General features: G+C 39.3%; 1 long non-coding RNA gene across 1 annotated transcript; it reads right to left on the bottom strand.

Annotated features, from left to right (window-relative positions):
• Nucleotides 1–5,444: 5,444 nt before the first annotated feature.
• On the bottom strand, nucleotides 5,445–6,350 carry LOC118827246. The gene is made up of 2 exons (XR_005008849.1): nucleotides 6,233–6,350; nucleotides 5,445–6,050 (listed from the first exon to the last, which is right to left on the bottom strand). It is a non-coding gene; the product is annotated as an uncharacterized LOC118827246 (long non-coding RNA).
• Nucleotides 6,351–7,479: the final 1,129 nt, after the last annotated feature.

Below are 7,479 nucleotides of genomic sequence, written 5' to 3'. Positions count from 1 at the left end.
CAGGCATGTCAGATGATATACCAATCCATGGAGTTATTTCTGCCCAGACTAAATATCAGGGCCAGTCATTGGGGTTGTTAAGACAGAAAATCCACAGGAACTTTCCCAATCCTTGATTTACCTGCTCACATTGTCCATTTGACTGTGGATGAAAACCTTACATCAGACTAACAGATACATCTAAATGTTCAAAAATGCAGGCCAGACTTGGGATGTGAACTGAGGTCCCTTATCAGAGAGAATGTTTTCTGGCATACCTGGTGGAACAAAGTGGTAGGCGCTGAAGCAAAGGGGATGAATCTGAAGTACAATGTGGAACCAGGGTTCCTGGGTATAGGCAACGGCATCAGTTTGCCTGTAGGTAATGTCCTTGGTGTTTTACATTCGGAAGAGTTTGAGCAACATGCAACAAAAGTATGGATATCATTATTCAAGGTCTCCCACCAATACTGATTTGCAAGGAGCTGCTGCATTCTGGTTTCACTGGGATGGCCCGTAGTAAGTGACGAATGAGCCCAAGCAATCAGGTGATATCTAACCTAAAGTGGCACATAAAGTTTGTCTGATGGACTTTGTTTTGGGATGTCTTCATCTATCTTCCACTGAATCAAAGAGATTTTACCATGGTGGGGCAGGATATTTTCAGGTACTTGATTGTTATCTTCTCCTGTCCTTCATGAATTCTGGATAATGAGTCTGTTTTTGTGCTGTGGGAGCCAGGGTGAAAGGAAAAGAACAAAGACAATCAAGACAATCAATCTCTATTCGAGATTCTTCTGATCAGTCAGGATAGTGAAAGGTTGATTAGCACCCTCCAACCAGTGCCTCCATGCCTCTAAAGCTAATTTTACTGCTAAGAGTTTGCAATCTCCAATGACATAGTTGCATTCTGTGGGTGTTAGTTTGTGTGAGAAGAATGCTGTAAGGTGTAACTTAGGTGGTTCTCCAGATCTTTGAGACAGAACAACCCCCACCCCAGTTTCTGAAGCATCTACTTCGACAATAAATGATTCTGCCAGATCAGGGTATTTTAACACAGGAGCAGATGTGAATGTTTCCTTAATTTTCCAACCAACTTCATTTTTGGAGTTGCAGCTATACCGCACGAATGAAGTGCTGATAAAAATGAGCAAATCCTAGGCAACGTAGAAGTTCCTTTACTGTAGTGGGTTTGGGCCAGTTAACAACAGCATCCATCTTATGATCATCCACAACAACACTATTAGCCCTTATAACATAACCCAGAAAGGACACTGACTGTAAATGCAACTTACGCTTTTCATTCTTGATATAAGGACTATTTGCCAGAAGCCTTTGGAGGACTAATTGGACTTGTTGGATGTGGGTTCAGTGGAATGGATGTGAATATCATCTATGTATGTGATAACAAATTTGCCAATCATGTCACAGAGTATGTCCTTATTGAATTCTTGCAACACATAGGGAGCATTCGACAGGCCGAATAGCATGAGTAAATCCTCATAATGACCTGTTGCAGTGACAAAAGCAGTTTTCCATTTGTCACTTTCTCTAATTCTAAACAAGTGGGAAGCACTGTGCAGATTCAACTTTGTGAAATATTTAGCCCCTTGCAGCTGCACTAAGGCTACAGGAATGAGTGGAAGTAGGTAAGGATATTTATATTTTTTGGTAATCTGATTCAGGTCTCGATAATCTGTACAGGGCGGAGACCCTCATTTTTCTCCTTAATAAAGAAAAATCCAGAAGCTAATGGAGAGATAGATGGTCTTATAATACCCTCGTCTAAGGTCTCCTGAATTTATGTATCCATAGTCCTTTTCTCTTTCTGAGTTAATGGATACACTCGAGATTTGGGTAGAGTGACGATATCTAAGAGATCTTTGGAGCAATCATATGGACGGGTGAGGGAGTATCTTGGTGGTTTTACCTTTGCTAAAACCTTCTAGAAGGTCACAGTATTCATCTGGGAGGTTGCATGGGTTGTCAGTATTGGAGCTTTTAATCGAAGTGGATCTAACAGATGGGTAATTGATAAAGTTTTGTAGACAGAATTCTGAACTCAGGATTGGACCAGGAAATATGGGGATTGTGCTTCTCTAGCCAGGGAATACCTAGAATGGCTAGAAATTCAGAGAAATCTAATACTAAGAATGAAATTAGTTCATTGTGTAGGGTTACTTGTGCTAAGTCTACTAGATTCAGTTCTCTTCATAATGGTTCCAGTTCCCATCTGGTTCCCATATGGATTCTCCATCCAGTGCAGTGACTCGTAGTGGGGTCCTCAGGGGCTTCAGAAGAATCTGAAGCTGTTACACAAGCTGGGCATGGATGAAATTTCCCTCTGCACCGGAATCGATTTGGGTTGAAATGACAACAGAAGTCTCCTGCCAATAAATAATAACTTGCATGAGGAAAGACTTGGAAACCAACCACTTTGTGGGAATACTCACCACATGGAGACTACTCCACATGCTTTCCAGAGGTTGGCACCTGAGTTCTATGTGGATGGACCGGACAGTCAAGTAAAACATGACCAGCACCACTACAGCAGAAGCATCCTCCATTTAAGCAACAAAGTCTCTCCTCTGGTGATATTCGAGATGCATCACATTGCATGGGTTCCTCTGGTTTGTTGGCTTCCTGAGGTTTGCAGACTGCTATTTTAGCCCTTCTTTTACCACTGTGGTGTTCGAGCTCATGGAGAAGTTGGTTCGAGACGAACAGCTAGGCTGATAAGTTGATCTAGAGTTGAATCATTGTCTCTGTAAGCTAACTCAGTGAGTGTGTCTAGGTTCAGTCTTTGTCAAAACATAACTAATAAAGCTGGTTTGTTTCCTCCAGTACCAGCTGCCAGGGTGCGGAATTCTAATGAGTAATCGCAAACGTAACGATTGTCTTGGTGAAGTGTTGTTAAGTTCACCATTCCAATCATGAGGATGATCCAAAACCATACGAAAATCCTTCAAAAGCTTTGTAAATTCAGTTCTGAGTCTTAGGCCACATAACGGTTGCCTAATCAAAAGCTTGGTCAGTTAGATGTGATATTACAAAAGATATTTTACTTCTATCAGAGCTCAGAGGTGAGGTATTAAATTAATTAAATTGAGCACTGAAGTACAACCCCATTTCCAAAAAAGTTGGGATGCTGTGCAAAATGTAAATAAAAACAAAATGCAACAATGTACAGATCATGTAAGCGCTATATTTGATTGAAAATAGTACACAGACAACATATCAAATGTTGAAACTGAGAATTGTTATTGTTTATTGAAAAATATTTGCCCATTTTGAATTTGATGCCATTGGTTGAATTGGTTGAATTTGAACTTGATTTGATTGGTTATAAAAAGAGCGTCCCAGAAAGAGTCTTTCAGAGGTAACAATGGGGAGGGGTCCACCACTCTGCGAAAGACAGCACAGTAAAATAGTGCAACAATTCATGAATAACGTATCTCAATGTGAAACAGCAAAGAACTTTTGCTCTCCATCATCTATGGTACATAATATCATTAAAAGACTCTGAATAAAAAGAATCTGAAGAAATCTCTGTATGTAAGGGACAAGGCCAAAACTAGTATTTCCTGGCCATAATCTTTGGGCCCTCAGGCAACACTGCATTAAAAACAGACATGATTCTGTAGAGGAAATCACTACACGGGCTCAGAAACACTTCTGAAAAACAGTTTGTAGCTTCATCCACAAATGCAAGTTAAAACTCTAAAATGCAAAGAAGAATTCACACATAAACAGGGTCCAGAAACGCCATCACCTTCTCTGGGTCCAAGCTCATTAAAATGGACTGAGGCAAAGTGGAAAAGCCAACAAATCAACATATGAAATTCTTTTTGGAAATCATGGACACTGTGTCCTCTGGGCTAAAGACCACTTGGCTTGTTATCAGTGCACAGTTCAAAAGCCAGTATTTATGATGGTATAGGGGTGCATTAGTGCATATGGTGTGGGTGACGTGCACATCTGTGAAGGCACCATTAATGCTTAACGATTTTTGGAAATGGGTTTGTAAAAAAAATGCGACATTTATCAGGGGTTCTGTCAAACTTGTCAGGCTTACTAATTGAAAAGACAGAACTGGATGCATCTACAGGTGTAGAAACAGCAGCGATCTTCTCACTCTAAGCAGACATACCTTACACTTGTAGTTGGGATGTTATTCAAGGGTACAGTGGCATATTGCTGCCAAGCAGAATAAAAACAAACCTTTCTGCATGTCAGTTTCATGAGATGTCATGTCATAATTATGAAAAACATCTTGTGATTACAAGAAAAGATGTTGTAAAAATGACTTTATCTCATAATTATGAGAACATTTCTCATTATAATGAGAAGTCAAAGATGTAGTTTTTGTGAAATAAGTTACCAAATAAGCTACCAAACAGGTTAGATGCTGTTTTTGACTTGACTCAATGGTACAGTTGATTGAGTAAATGAAATTTTACTTCATGCTTGCCTTAAGTCACAGAGAAACCTTAAGCCCATTTCAGACCAGTAGCTGTAACCAAGTTGCATGACGCTCCCACATTAATCAGTGCAACCTTTCACACCTGCTGCTTACATGTGAAGCACGAAAATAAGCTTTTATTGTGTTATTCCTACAGAGTATTTTCAAAAATTGATTAACTCAATTTATCTGTGCAATTGAGTCAAGTCAAATACAGCATATAGCCTATTTGGTAATCAACTAAAAAAAATAGACAGAGAATTTGACATTTTGGATTTTTCTTACAATTACAGAATTTCATAATCATGACATTTTTATACATATTTTCTTGTAATAACATGATATTTCCTTGTAATTACAAAAATGCTTTTTCAGAATTACGACATAACCTCTCGTAATAACGACATGCTGAAGGGTTTAGTTTCATTCTGCTTGGCAGCAATATGCTGCTGTACCAGGGTTCTAATTCACTTAGTATATGAGGTCTGGTTTTGCACATTAGTCACTCTATATAATGACTAGAGAAGACCATGTAGAATAAAACTGTAATCATTACACAGGACTAGCCCCCAAAATTAACATTCAGCAAGGATGCCTTTGAGTAAGTGGAGTTCACCATCCAAACAAGCATTTTTCACAAGGCTTTTAACTTTAGACATTTTATTTCATTTTATTTAGTAGTAGCATTAGCAGCCACTGCTGCATCAGCATATATCCCACATTTAGGGTGGTAGTACAGGCGACTGTACTGAATATAGCTTTTATTGGTGTTTTAGACAATGAAAGACATGGTTCTTCATTCTAATCATGTTTTTTCAGGTATAGTGGGGCAGCACTTTAAGTCTGTGTGGTCTGTTGGAAACACAGCAAAATGCTTTATAGAGCAACAAACCATTTAACCATGTTTTACTATATTAACAATATAGATCTTCAGTAAAGAATCCTTCAGTAAGCCTAAACATCATATTACAAATATAGCAATGAATTAGAGGCACATTTGCAGTTTGCATGAAATCACTTTTTTAATTGTTGTGAAACATGTTAGACATTTCAAATTTTGCTGAATAAACAGGCAGATTCTGAGAACAAGTTTGATATGATGATTGTTGGATATCAGTGTTCACAGATTTCCTAAACAAAAAGCCCACTCTACCCAAACAATGGCATCACTAGTCTAACATTGCTAACATTTAGATGTTGTTTCACAGAGATGTTCAGCTGGCAATATATTGGAAGAACAGAGTGCCTGTGCTCACGGAGCACTGTGCATTATAAGACCCACTTAACACTACGCCTGAACAGGCGCCCAGGGAGGTATTAGCTCCGCTAGAGTTTACTCTCCACACCACCGTCCTTATGGTTGATCCGGGGTAGCAGCTGGAGAAGCTTAACACTCTACTATAACTGGGGTTGACTGTGCCTCTAATGGTCTCGGTGTTGAGGGAATAGCCGTTGCAGGTCACCTGGACGTACGTGTTGACAGCGGTGCTTGGCAGGTTACTGGCCCGGATGCTCGACACACGGACAGCAGCATCACTTAACAACGCATGAGATGCCAGGACCAAGAAGGCGAGGTATATCAGACGAGGAGAGAAGGCCATGGTTTCGTCTGTGAAGAACAAGAGGATAAAATTAGATGAATCTTTAAAATCTTAGTAATTTTTTCAAGTTGCAGTAAAGAATTGCCGGTTATTTCTCTTGTGAAAGAGCTCATTGTCTAAGGATCAATCAGCAAAGGAGAAATACAGGAGCCTGCAATGAGAAGCCACCAAGATAGGAGTTAAAGCCTACATTTGAATCTGAAAGCTGGAGTTTTGGAGCTCTGGGTGAATGGACGAGTTGCAGCTCTTGGTGAGCAGCTTAGCTCAGTCCCAATTTAAAGAAGATCTGTTCCCAAGCCAACCTTGAGCTTATCTACAGTTATCCTAGTCTGATGTATTTCAGCCAATAAGAACGGCTCTGGGTGAATTAGAGTAAATATGCACTAAAACTTAGGTATGAAACTAGATATCTCCTGTATTCAGGAAAAGTGTCAATTTTCTTTTTATGGGAAATGGGGCATCTGTTGTATGGAAATACGTGCGGATTACAAATGGAACTCAGCCATCTGACTAACAAATCCAGTGTGTGCAATACTAACGGGCAGCATGTGTGCTGACCATGAAAACCGTGTCATTAGAGGGTTTTCACTTTAACCCTATCCCAGCTAACATCTCAGAAACTTTGCCTTCATCTCCTGAGTTGTGAAGCACAAGGTACCATGAAGCTTAGTTGGACTCAGAATGATGAAAAAAGCTGAAGATGATTCTGATTGAAAAAGCTGTTTAACATCAAGAATAAGGTTCTAATGAAATTGAAAAAATAGGACATACATTGTTGGGAGTGGGTTTTGCACATAGAAGAAATATCAGTGCTATATTATCATTTATACCACATTTGTTTTCCATCATATATTATTCATCATTTAATAAATTTTTGGTCTCACCTGGAACGCAGAATAGTACATCTACAAATATGCTTTAGTGTCTATTTTAAACTTATTACAATCCCAGGGAGCATAGTGTAAAATATTAAATACATGTATGATAATAAAATTTTGTGCAACTCTCTCTAACAATATCATCCAGCTTTTATATGGCGACCATTTATAAAAAGTAAGGTTCTTATTGACTTTACTGGTGTGGCTGATGGATGAACAGATGTTCTTGCTAGCTCAGTTATGCTTAAAGTTTACCTTTCGCTTGGTGGTTAGCTTTCTCTCCAACTTGAACCCAGAGAGAAAGTACAGTTTTTTAAAGATGTGTTGGGGGACAAGACACATCAGCCTTGTGACTGGTGAGGATGCTGATAATGTACGCACTCCCCAAAATTAGGACTGGTTGACAATTCTTTTACCAAGTTTGGCACTAAGTGGTGAGCCATGACCCATCTTTGATGGCAAAGACTGAGCCTTTGGTGGATGCTCCTTTCATACCCAATCATGATACCCTCACCTGTTACCAATTAACCTGCTTATTGTGGAATGTTTCAAAATAGTG

Source organism: Colossoma macropomum, unplaced genomic scaffold, assembly GCF_904425465.1.
Source record: "Colossoma macropomum unplaced genomic scaffold, Colossoma_macropomum, whole genome shotgun sequence".
NCBI classification, from domain to species: Eukaryota; Metazoa; Chordata; class Actinopteri; order Characiformes; family Serrasalmidae; genus Colossoma; species Colossoma macropomum.
Note: the sequence above shows the minus strand (reverse complement) of the source record. Positions and strands in the feature narration are given on the sequence as shown.